This window comes from Dasypus novemcinctus, chromosome 6, assembly GCF_030445035.2.
Source record: "Dasypus novemcinctus isolate mDasNov1 chromosome 6, mDasNov1.1.hap2, whole genome shotgun sequence".
In the NCBI taxonomy this organism is placed as follows: Eukaryota; Metazoa; Chordata; class Mammalia; order Cingulata; family Dasypodidae; genus Dasypus; species Dasypus novemcinctus.
Genome location: NC_080678.1, coordinates 94,257,916 through 94,271,652, shown reverse-complemented (window position 1 = coordinate 94,271,652; position 13,737 = coordinate 94,257,916). Strand labels below are relative to the sequence as shown.

Genomic DNA, 13,737 nt, shown 5'->3' with positions numbered 1-13,737 from the left:
GTTGATCTGCTGGGTGTGAAGGACTTTATCTCACTTTACTCCCATTTCCACATGGTTTCTTTTTTTTTTTTACTTTAATTTATTTTATATATATATTTTAAATTAAAATTAATAAATCACAAGGAATGTTACATTAAAAAACATAAGAAAACCAGAAAACATAAGAGGTTCCCATATAACCTACTCCCCACTCCCCACCACATCATTTTTGTAAATTGTATTTTTTTTAAGATATATACATCACAAAGTGGGGGTATACAGGAACCTTTTATATTTTCTAATCTACATGGTTTCTTTTTCTTTTTTTTTTTATTGACTTTGTAATAATATTACATCAAAAATATATATGTGAGGTCCCATTCAACCCCGCCCCCCCACCCCCCCTCTCCCCCCGCAACAACACTCGTTTCTTTATTCAACCTTTGGGGAAGTGCTATGCTTTCAGACATATAGGCTTAAAGGACGGTCTTTCCTCAATGCATGTCTGTGGGAACTGAGTCAAAGCTTGTTAATTATTGCAAACCTAGTGAGAGGGAACCTCTAACATAAATAAAAAAAGAAGTGAAGCAATATCAAGCTATGTCAGAATTTATAGTTTCACTTTTATAAAGTAACGCAAAATGTCACATTCCAAAATTAGAAAACAAAACTAACTCTCACCATTAGAAAAGCATGGTGATTATCTGAGTTCTACTTGGAAAAAAATATATCCTCCTATTCACACCAAATGAGATAAAAAGATTCAACAGGTAATCTCAGATATTAGGACAAGCTTCATATTTTATTCATAAGGCATCTGTGACCAAGAGAGGTTAAATATATGAAATGCAAATGTCTTAGAAAGTCACTGAGATTCCTAAGTTGCTCAGGATCTTGTTTGATTTTGGCCTGGATCAGTTCTTTCCCTGAAAGTCTGATCCTGTTTTCATTTATACACAGCTCTTGATTGTCAATGATAAAGAATGGAAAGTATAAACCTTATGGTAAAAAATAATACATGTTTTATTTCACAGAAGAATTAATGTTCCTACTGAAACTTTTATAAACTTGGCATAATGTGGCTTTAATTCCTGTGCACAAGTAAATTCTTGCACAAGTAAAAATAATCTTTCTGCCTTCCTTTTTGTTTTTCATAATGAAGAATATCATTCTTTTCATCTGGAACTAAGAAATTGGCTTTGGTAACAGGAGATGTTGATGGAGAAGGGAAGGTACAAGAAGGTTCAGATGGAAACTACATTATTCTATCTCCAAAAAAGATTGCTCTAAAAAGCCAGTCTTTTCATTACCAATTAGTATAACAGCTCTGGGGTTCATTTTCCTTATCTCATGTTTACAGTATTTTTAAACCTAGTGAGTCTATGTTTACTTAGCTAATGAGTCATAGCTTTCTCATAGTGAACACTAGTCTACCAAGAAGACCTACACTAAATTTAAAAACATGTTTAGATTGTGTTCTTGCACTCACAATCTCAGCCTTTAAAAGCTAACACCCAATAAAAATAATCTGCAAGCAGAGAAATATACTTGCAAATAATTGAGTGTTGACTCTAAGCACAATTCAACTTTTCTAAAACAGTTTTTATTAATCATAATTGCTGATATGCTGTGTAGGTCTATCTTGATGAAAGTCAGTGTGGAGATCTTTCAAAATACATGAAGTCAATGAGGAAGCAGGATCCAAAAATCATGGTTTTTATCTTTAAATCCAAGTCTAATGGGAAGTGAATGTCAAAATGGTCAGCATCTGTCATTGTTGACAACAAACCATTCCACTTCCTAATGATGTTGCTGTTGATGGATACACCATTTGAGGGATTTGACCTCAAAAACAGAATTTGAACCACAGCCATAGGTTAAGCCATAGCCCGCACACTCTCAACACATTTTCTTTCTTCTCACTTTTTTTTTAAGATTTATTTATTTTATTTAATTCCCCCCCTTCCCCCGGTTGTCTGTTCTCTGTGTCTATTTACTGCATCTTGTTTCTTTTGTCTACTTCTGTTGTCATCAGCGGCACGGGAAGTGTGGGCGGCACCATTCCTGGGCAGGCTGCACTTTCTTTCATGCTGGGCGGCTCTCCTTACGGGGCATACTCCTTGCGCATGGGGCTCTCCTATGCGGGGGGCACCCCTGCGTGGCAGGGCACTCCTTGTGCACATCAGCACTGCACATGGGCCAGCTCCACATGGGTCAAGGAGGCCCGGGGTTTGAACCACGGACCTCCCATGTGGTAGACGGATGCCCTAACCACTGGGCCAAGTCCGTTTCCCTTTCTTCTCATTTTGGATGCTATAAACTGTCCTGTGCAGGTTCCAGTGATCCCCCACAAAGTCAATGATTATGCCAGGAGAGACTGTACCTCTAGCTCTTGCCTGGCTGAGGGACAACAGAAGGAACAGCAGGTGCATCTGAAGGGCCTCTGTGTGGTCATGACTTCTTGGCCTGTACAGTCAATAATATGGAGGACAAAAAGTCTTAAGGCCTTATAAGCATTTCTGATAAAATCATCTGTATCATCATTTACAATGTAAACCATCAGGATTAAGTTGTTTTTAACATCATATCTGTTATTAGCTTCAAAGCCTGTGGACATTTCCTTAGGCTCAAAACACTGAGGAATTTGTATGTTGTCCAACTGAGCTAAGCATTTCAGACCAGGTAGGAAGTTTAGCATAGGAGCTGGCCCTGGCATCCATATTATTGGAGTAGACTGATTTAGCACAGGGTATTCGCTAGGCTGATACTGGACAGGAAGAACACTACCAGTTGGCTGACTCAAGGTGATTTAGTCTGCCAAAGGGGTACTGATGCTAAGTATCAGAAATATGTTGGCTTTTATAAAGGATAATTATTTGGGATAAAAGCTTACATTTACAAGGCCCTTGAAGAGTCCAACTCAAGGCTGCTTTCTCACCAAAGTCTGTTGCTGTGTGTTGAAGCAAGATCATAGGTGATCTCTGCCTGGTCTCTCCTTCCTTCTTCCTCTTAAGGCTACATAGGCTCAGCTTCTTCCAATCTCAACTGTAGGTTGACATAGGGCTTGTCTCTCAGGGCTTCCTATATCAGTCTGGTAAAGAGATCTTTTCTTTCCAGACCTTATCAGCTGCTGAGCTGTCCCATTCTCTTCAGCTGCAAACTATCTATCTGGTGAATGGCTCATTTCTTTTCCCAGGGCCACAGGATCAAAGTTCTCTCTTCTCCCATGTCTATGGAGCTCTCTCTTTTCCTGTGTCTTCTTGAGTGAGTGTTCATATGAGCCCAGCAAGGGGGTAGGAATTCATCCCTGAGTTATATCCTACTGATGTGGTCAAACCAAAAGCCTAATCTTTTATCAAGTAAACTTAAAACCTTTGAATTTAATACAACCAAAGGGTATCACACTCAGAGGAACAGAACAGTTCACAAACATAATTTTTCTTTTTTGGGGTGGATTCATAAATAATATCAAGCTGCCACATAAAGGAAATGTATTGGGCTGGTGTGGACTGTAGTATCTCACAGGCAAGACCCCTGGATAGGATGCAGGTGAAGGACAGGTGTTCCAGGGGGCTCAGGCACAAAATGGGAATTGTAGTCCAGAAGGTCATCATGTCTTGAATCTGATGACTTTATTTGATTTTCCATTTCACCTGCAGATTGCTCAGGTGTTTTGGGGACTACACCTGACATTTTGAAGAAGCCTGATTAAATCTCTGAGTTGACCTGAGCAGTGTCCATGAAAACTTCTTGGAGGAAATGCTGCCAGCCTTGCAGTCTGCTAGGCACCAAAGATGCAGAATCTGGGGTCTACTTTCCAGCACCATTTGTGGAACAGAATATTCCTTTTCAATTGAGTGGACTTGTAACCCTTGTGAAAAATCAGTTGGCCATAGATGTGAGAGTTTATATCTGAACTCTCATGTTGAATCCTTGTGCAAGTATAATACTCTTTTGATTACTGTGGCTTTGGAATGAGTTTTTTAAAATTTATTTTTAATAATAAATTGTCTTTTTAAAAAAGATACATAAATCACAAAAAATGTTACATTAAAAAACATAAGAGAAAAAAATATAAGATGTTTCCACATACCCCACTTCCTACTGCCCCACTCCTCCCACATCAACAACTTCTTTCATCATTGTGGCACATTCATTGCATTTGGTGAATACATTTTGGAGCACTGCTCTGCACTGTACAGATTATAGCTTACATTGTAGTTTACACTCTCCCCCAGTCCATTCAGTGGGTTATGGCAGGATATATAATGTCCAGCATCCATCCCTGCAATATCATGTAGGACAACTCCAACTCCCAAAAATGCCCCCATATCTCAATTCTACTCCCCTCTCCCTGCCCTCAGCAACCACCTTGGCCATATTCTCCAGACCAATGCTATAGTTTCTTCCATTATTAGTCACAATAGTTCTATAATAGAATACCAGTAAATTCACTCTAATCCATATTTTATTACTCCATCCTGTTGACTCTGGGTTGTTGATGCCCACTCCACCTCTATATCGAGAGGGGGCTTAGATCCCACATAGTTGATGGATACAATTCTCCTGCTTGGAGTGGTAGGCACTCTCAGTTCCCTGGGGTGGTGGTTGACCATCTTCACCTTCCTGTTAGTTGACCTGTGCAAGTCCAACAAACCAGAGAGTAGGAGCTGCAAGTCTGCTGAGGCTCAGGGCCCAGCTGGCACATGGACAGTCCAGAGATTGAAGTCTCCTGGGTATACACCAACCCCAGCATGAACCACAAGTTCAATAAAAGTGATAGAAGAGGCTTGTGCAGAAAGTTCACATCTGAGTCCAACTCCATCACACTCAGGAACACAAATTACAAAGTAGGGCCCACTGACAAGGCACTGAACTCCAGCACCAACTGCCATGATCATAGAACCTGTGTGTCTCCATAGCTCTCAGAAGCACCAGTACCTGGGATTGTATTTACTTTTCCTGTCTCTGGGATCCTGCTAAGGAGTGTGTAAGTATGACCCCTCTGATGACCTCCTGACTTTTTTTGAAGACTCTCAGCCATATAAGCTCATTAGTCTTTACCATTTCCCCCTTTTATTCAAGATCTCTTTCTAGTTGCATCACCAGTTAGTAATTGGTAATAATCCCTTGGCACCAGGGAGGGTCATCCCTGGGAGCCATGTCCCATGGTGGGGGGAAGGTAATGCATTTACATGCTGTTTGGCTTAGAGAGTGGTCACATTTGAGTAACATGGAGGATCTCAGGAGGTAACTCTTAGGTACCCTGCAGCTCTAGGCCTAGTTCAAATTTCAGGCACACAGGCTCATAAGCATAGTCATCAGTATTGAGGGCTCATCATTGGGCCATCCTTCTTCATTGGTCTTTGCCATTGCATTTGGGGGTTTGTTGCTGTTCCATTGGGAAATGTGACAGAGCTCCTCTGGCTAGGAACTCAGCACTCCCTCAGTTGTCATTTGTAACTGTAACTACTATGAAAATACCCAACATATATCCTAACATTTTTATGTACCCTATAATACATAACCTGGATAACTCCATCTCAACCATGTACCCCCTATTAATAACACCCACACCAGCATTCCTCTCCTGCCATAGTTGAACCTCTCTGTGGTCCAAAACTTCTTAAAAAATGAAGCCTAATATATTGTCAAATTCAATTAATAGGAAAATGAAATAATAGTGATAGGTTTAAAGATTAGAAATAGAATACATACTAATTTAGAAAAACAAAGTAAAAATAAATTGGGGTATTAAAAAATGAAAAATATCATAAAACTTTTTTATATGTTTTGCCTTTCATCACTGTAATAGGTGTTGCCCTGTATGTACAGTGGCAAGGCAATTTCTTCCATTTCTTCCTCAGTGTCTACATCTTTTTTTTCTAATTTTTAATTTTGTCTTCAATAAAGTTTTAGATCATGGTAATTCATATACAGTAGATTGGTGGCTACCAAAGGGTTAGGGCAGTCTAGTCTGTCAAGCCCTCAACGTTGTTGCAATATCTGTGAATCTGGTCCTTCAAGTAGTGAAGATTTCACTGTGGGCCCTGAAGGGAGGGGGAGAGAGGAATAGAATAGACGGAAGCAGGGTAACTGGGGGGCAATGGAAGTGTTCTACAAGATCATGCAATGATGGATATAGGACATGTTAAATTATACAAAAAATGTATAAAAGTCTGTAGGCTAAAATGTAAACCATAATGTAAAACATAAGGTAACTAAAAATTTAGAAATTTATATAGTCTAAAACATAAACCATAATGGTAAACCAAAATAGAACCATGTTTGATAGCTATGTTTCAACACCTGTACATCAGCTGCAGCAAATATAACATGAACATGTAAAAAGATCATTGCTGAGAAAGGGGGAAAAGAGCTTGATGTTGGAATGAGTTTTAAGATTGGGCAGTGTGAGTCTTCTAACTATTCTTTTTCAAGATAGTTTTGGTTATTTTGGGCCCCTTATTCTTCCATGTAAATTTGATGATTGGTTTCTCTATTTCTGCAAAGAATGCTGTTGGAATTTTGATTGGCATTACATTGAATCTGAACATCACTTTGGGTAAAACTGACATCTTAATACTTAGTCATTTAACTCACAAACATGGAATATCCTTCCATTTACTTAGGTTTTATTTCTTTTAGCAAAGCTGTGTAGTTTTCCATAACAAATCCTTTGTATTATTGGGCCAATTTATTCCTAGATATTTAGTTCTTTTAGTTGTTCTTATAAAATGACTTTTTTTCTTGAATTCTTCAGATTGTTCATTACTTGAGTACAGAAACACTACCAATTTTTGCTTTTTGATATTGTATTAATATTCTACCACTTCACTGAATTCATTTATTAGCCCTAGTAGCCTTCGTATGGAATATAGTTGGATCTTGCTTTTTTAATGCAGTATGACTATTACTACCTTTTGTTTGATTGGAGTTTTATATTACTGATATGGTTGTAGTTACATCTGTCACTTTTTTTCTATATGTATCCATATTTTCTCTATTCCTCCTGCACTGATATTTTTGCACCAAGTATTTTCTGTTGTAATGTTTTAATTTCTTTAGTAAGTTTTCAGTATATTTTATGATATTTTCTTAATGGGAGTTGTAGGGGTTACTATAAACTTCATTTACTGGAATTTACTTTAGATTTATACTACCTTGATTCCAATGATACAGAAATGTTACACTATATATATCTAGTCCCTCTACTGATTTTTTGTGTCTTTATTGTTACATTATATCTATGTATGTTATAAACCCTATAACACATTTTTATAATTGTTACTTAATATAATTACCTGCCTTTCAAATAAACTGAGAGATATGAGAACTAAATATTGCAAAATATATCTTTAACTGTGTCTTTTGTTTTTCATGTATTTGAATTTCTGTTCAGGCTCATTTCCTTTTAGCACAGACAATTTAATTATTCTTTTAAGTCCAGACTACCAGCAGAGATTTTTCTCAAATTTTACTTACCTGGGAATATCTTTACTTCATTTTTGAAAGATAGTTTTGCTTAATATAGGAATCTTGGCTGACGGCTTTTTCTTTTGGGATTTTTAAAAAGATTTACTTTTTATTTATTTCTCTCCCCTTCCTCCCCCCCCCCCCCACCACTTGTCTGCTCTCTGTGTCCATTCGCTGTGTGTTCTTCTGTGACCACTTCTATCCTTATCAGCGGCACTGGGAATCTGTTTCTTTTTGTTGCATCATCTTGTGTTAGCTCTCATGTGTGCAGTGCTATTCTTGGGCAGGCTGCACTTTCTTTCATGCTGGGCGGCTCTCCTTATGGGGTGCACTCCTTGCATATGGGGCTCCCCTATGCGGGGGACACCCCTGCATGGATTGGCACTCCTTGCGCGCATCAGCGCTGCGCGTGGGCCAGCTCCACACAGGTCAGGGAGGCCTGGGGTTTGAACCTTGGACCTCCCATGTGGTAGGTGGATGCCCTATCCATTGGACCAAGTCCACTTCCCATCTTTTGGGATTTTGAATAGCATCCCACTGCCTCTTGGCTTCCACTATTTCTGATATGAAGTCAGTTGATGATCTTGGGTTCCCTTGTACATAATGAATCTTGCTGCTACCCAAAGTTTCTCTTTGTCTTTGTCATTTGTCATTTTTACTATATGTTATGTCAGTTCGAGATTATTTTATGAATCCTCTAAAAAGAAATATTACATTTTTACACTAATATATTCCTTTGAGTGTGCTACTCTTTGATTGTATTAAATTCAGTTGAGGGGCCTCTGATTAAAATGACCTGTTAAAATTGCTTTAGGGCTTTTAATTTTACTATGTAAGGCATGACTCATGTTGAGTCCATGCCCCCTTGCTGGGTCTGATATAAACAGACTCACATGAACAAATATAAGAAAAGAAAACTTTGGCATTTCTTTAAACAAATCAATTTTATTGATACATACTAATAAAACATAAATCCATCCAGTGTACAATCAACAGTATTCAGCATAATCACATAGTTGTGCATTCATCACTTCAATCATTCTTAGGCACTTTCACTATTCCAATAATAATAATAAACAAAAGCAAACAAAACATCAATTCTCAATCTCTCTATGCTTCCCCTCCATACATAGGTGCTATTTGTTTTCCTTCTTTCTAGTATTTGTATTTAGATTTTATTTTTTAAAAAGTCATATGCAATATCACCCATACTCATGTTTTACATGAGGTTTTATTATCCTATACAGTCCCATGTTACAGTTTTTAGCTTCCATTCTAGTATTATACATGACCTCAAACTTTCCATTTCAACCATTGTCATATCCATATAATAGCTCTGCTATTTACAAACAGTATGATGTGCTTTCACCATTCGTATTCATTTCAAAAGGTTTAAAAAACTATTTACCAATTCTGCACAGATTAACTCTCAGCTTCCATTCTCTACCCTTCTTCTATTTTTTGGTGACCTATATTCTAATTATTAACTCCATGAGTTTCCACAATATATTTTGCTCATAATAGTACAGTAATATAGTATTTGACATTTTGGACTTGGCTTGCTTCACTTAACATAGTGTCCTCTAGGCTCATCTATGTTGTCATATGCTTCACAACTTCATTTCTCCTTACCTCTGCACAATATTCCAGTGTGTATACACAACAATTTGTTTACTCATTCATCAGTTGATGGACTCCTAGGTTGTTTCCAACTTTTGGCAATCATGAATAATGTCACTATGATCATCAATGTGCAGATGTCTTTTTGGGTCTCTTCTCTGAGTTCTTCTGGGTATAGACCTTGTAATGGTATTGATGGGTCTCTTTATCTGCTTTTTGTTAGGGTGATGATAGTTCCATAGAATGTTTGGTACCATTCTTTCCTGAAAAGAGTTTGTGCAAGATTGGTGTTGGTTCATCTTTGATTGGTAGAATTCACCTGTGAAACATCTGGTCCTGGGCTTTTCACTTTTGTGAGGTTTTTGATCACTGTTTCAATCTCTTCATTTGTGATTGGTTTGTTGAAGTCTTCTATTTCTTCTAGAATCTTTCTTATCTCTACAGGACCAGTGGTAGTGTACCCTCTTTAATTTCTGACTTATTTATTTGCATCTTCTCTCTTTTTTTCTTTGTCAGTCTAGCTGAGGGTTTGTCAATTTTGTTGCTCTTCACAAAGAATCAACTTTTATTTTCATTGATTCTCTTTTGTTTTTTGTTCTTGGTTTCACTTAGTTCTTCTCTGATCTTTACCATTTCTTTCTTTTGGCTTGATTAAGGGTTAGGATGCTGTTCTTTTTCTAGTTCCTTAAGATGTGCAGTTAGATCTTAAACTTTAGCTCTTTCTTTTTTTTAAACAAATCAATTTTATTGATACATATTGATAAAGCATACAATTTATCCAAAGTGTACAATCAATGGTATTTGGCACAATCCCATAGTTGTGCATTCATCACTTCAATAATTATAAAAGTATTTTCATTATTCAATAATAATAAACACAAAACAGACAAACAAGAAAATTCCTCACCTCCCAATCTCTGTCTTTCCTGCTGCACATAGCTGTTATTTTTGGATATGCTTGCATGATTATTTGTTTGTTAAGCAGTTTTATGGAGATATATTCACATTCCATATGATCTATCCAAAGTGTATAATCAATAGCTATTAGTATAATCACAATGCTGTACAGTCATCTTCTGAAAATTTTAAAACAATTTCATTACTCCAAAAAAGAAAGCCTCCACACCCCTTAGCATTCCTTCCTCAGCCCAACATAACCTCTAATCTAACTTCATCTTTATAAATTGCTTCATATTTACATTTTATATAAATGGAAATATACAATATGTACTACTCTGTGTCTGCTCTCCTTCACTTACTATAATGTGTTTTTTGTCTGATATTGACATTTTGTAGTATTAACATACATTTGTTCAGCTCCAAAGAAAAACAGTCATCTGCAATTTTACCCATATTCAAATTTCACATATTTATATTTCACATAATATATTTAGTTCATAAGAAGGCAATCATACATTATTTGTCCTTTTGTATCTGGTTTGCATCACTAAACATAATGTCCCATGTTCATCCATGTTGTCAAATGTTTCAAAACTTAATTTCTTCTTACAACTACACAATACTCAATTGTGTGTATAGTTCACAATTCGTTTATCCATTCGTCAGTTGATGGACACCTAGGTTGTTTCCAACTTTTGGCTATCATGAATAATGCTGCTATTACTATCTGTGTGCAGATGTCTATTTATGTCACTGCTCTCAGTACTTCTGGGTATATACCTAGCAATGGTATTGCCAGGTTCCATGACAAACCTATATTAAATTTCCTTAGGAACTGCCAAACTGTCTTCCATGGTGGCTGTGCTATTCTACATGCCCACCAATAGTGAATAACCATTCCTATCTCTCCACATCCTCTGCAACATTTTCAGTTTTCCAACTTTTTAATAGCAGCCATTCTACTTGGTGTGAAATGATATTCATTGTAGTTTTGGTTTGCATTTCCCTAATTGCTAGTGATGAACAATTTTTCATATGTTGTTTTGCCATTTGTATTTTTTCTTTGGACAGTTGTCTTTTCAAATCTTTTGTCCATTTTTTAATTGGATAATTTATCTTTTTATTGTTGAGTTGTATGATCTCCTTATATATCATGGATATTAAACCCTTATGAGATATGTGATTGCCAAATATTTTCTCCCATTGAGTTGACTACTTTTCACCTTTTTGACAAAGTTCTTTGAGGTGCAAAATTGTTTAATTTGAGGAGGTCCCATTTATCTTTCTTTTGTTGCTCATGCTTTGGGTGTAAGGTTTAAGAAACTATGACCTACCACAAGATCTTTAAGATGTTTCCTTACATTTTCTTCTAGGAGTTTTATGGTTATTGCTTTTATATTTAGGTCCTTGATCCACTTTGAGTTAATTTTTGTATAAGGTGTGATATGGGGTCTTCTTTCTTTCTTTTTGGATATAGCTATCCAGTTATCCCAGCACCATTTGTTGAATAGATTGTTTGGGCTCAACTGGGTAGGTTTAACAGCCTTGTCAAAAATCACTTGACTTTAGATGTGAGGGTCAATTTCTGAGGTTTCTATTTGGTTCCATTGGTTAATCTATCTTTCCTTATGCCAGGTACTGCTGTTTTTTACTACTGTAGCTAAATAATATGACTTAAAGTCAGGAAGTGAGAGTCCTCCAACTTTGTTCTTTTTAATGACATTTTTGTCTATTTGGGGCCCCTTACCCTTCCAAATAAATTTGATTATTGGCTTTTAGATTTCTGCAGAAAAGGCTGTTGGGATATTAATTGGGATTGCATTGAATCTGTAAATTAGTTTGGGTAGAATTGACATCTTAACAATAATTAGTCTTCCAATCCATGAGCACAGAAAGTCCTTCCAATTATTTAAGTCTTCTTTGGTTTCTTTTAGTAATGTTTTGCAGTTTTATTAATACAGGTCCTTTATATTCCTCAATATTTGATTGTTGTAGTTACTATTATAAATGCAATTTTTTTCTGCTTTCCTCCTCAGAATGCACATTAGTAGTGTATAGAAATGCTATTGATTTTTACATATTAACCTTATATCCTGCCACTCTGCTGAACTTGTTTATTAATTCTAATAGCTTTGTTGTGAATTTTTTGGAGGATTCTAGATATAGGATCATGTCATCAATGAAGAGAGATAAGTTTTACTCCTTCCTTTCCTATGTGGGTGCCTTTTATTTCTTTGTCTAGCCTAATTGTTCTAGTTGGAACTTCTAGCACAATATTAAATAATAATGGTGACAGTGGGCATCCTTGTCTTGTTCCTTAATCTCAGTTGGAAAGCTCAGTCTCACCATTGAGTACAATGCTAGCTGTAGGTTTTCCATATATGTACTTTACCATATTGAGAAAGCTTCCTTCTATTTCTTTCAGAGTGTTTTTATTAAGAGAGGGTGTTGTATTTTGTCAAATACCTTTTCTGCATCTATCAAAAGGATCATGCGATTTTTCTTCTTCGATTTATTAATGTGGTTTATTACACTATTTGATTTTCTTGTGTTGAATCACTCTTGTATACCTGGGATAAAACCCACTTGATTGTGGTGTATGATTCTTTTAATGTGCTTTTGGATTCTGTTTCCAATAATTTTTTTTTTCGTATTTTTGCATCTATATTCATTAAAACTTTGTAATTTTCTTTTTTTCAAAGTATTTCTGTCTGGTTTTGGCATTAGGGCAAAGTTTGCTTCATAGAATGAGTTTGATAGCATTTTGTCCTGTTCAGTTTTTGGAAGACCTTGAGCAAGATCCTTATTAGGTCATCTTTGAATGATTGGTAGAATTCACCTGTGAAGCCCTCTGGTCCCAGGCTTTTCATCTTTGGGAGGATTTTCTTTTTTTAATTTATTGAAATATATCACTCATACATATACATAAACAATAAATGTATAATAGTTGTGAATTTACAAAACGAACATGTAATATCAAACTAAAATATATAACATCTCACCCTACCACCAATAGCTTGCATTGTTTTTAAATCTTTTAAACTAATGATTAAAGAGCATTGTCAAAATATTTCTACTAAACAAAGTATTTTCCCCTAACCAATCCAATTATTATATCATTTATATATGAACAATTTTGAGGACTGTTTCAATCTCTTCACTTGTGATTGGTTTTTTGAGATCTTCTATTTCATCTAGTGTCAGTGTAGGTGGTTTGAGTGTTTCTAGAAATTAGTCCACTCCCTCTATTTTTTCTAGTTTTTTTAGTATACCGTTGTTCAGGGTTATCCTCTTATGATCTCTCTTATTTCTGCAGGGTCAGTTATAATGTTCCCCCTTTCATTTCTGATTCTATTTACGTGTGTCTTCTCTCTTTTTTTCTTTGTCAGTCTAGCTAAGTGTTTGTTGATCATCTTAAATAATCAACTTTTGTTTTTTATTCTCAGTTTCATTTATTTGTGTTCTTATGTTTAGTATTTCTTTCCTTTGGCTTGGTTTTGAGTTAGTTTGCTGTTCTTTGTCTAGTTCCTCCAGATGTGCAGGTTGATCTTCAATTTTAGTCCTTTCTTCTTTTTTAATGTAAGAATTTAGGGCTATAAATTACCCTGTCAGCACTGCCTTTGCAGTGTCCCATAGGTTTTGATATGTTGTGTTCTCATTTTCATTCATCTCAAGATGTTTGTTGAATTATCTTGCAATTTCTTCTTTGACCCACTGATAATTTAAGTGTTGTTTAATCTCCATATATTAATGAATTTTCCA

The 13,737-nt window shown here is 36.1% G+C and overlaps 1 pseudogene; it reads right to left on the bottom strand.

Annotated features, from left to right (window-relative positions):
• Positions 1–1,631: 1,631 nt before the first annotated feature.
• On the bottom strand, positions 1,632–3,672 carry LOC101435599 (phospholipid scramblase 4 pseudogene; annotated as a pseudogene).
• Between the last annotated feature and the right edge of the window lie 10,065 nt (positions 3,673–13,737).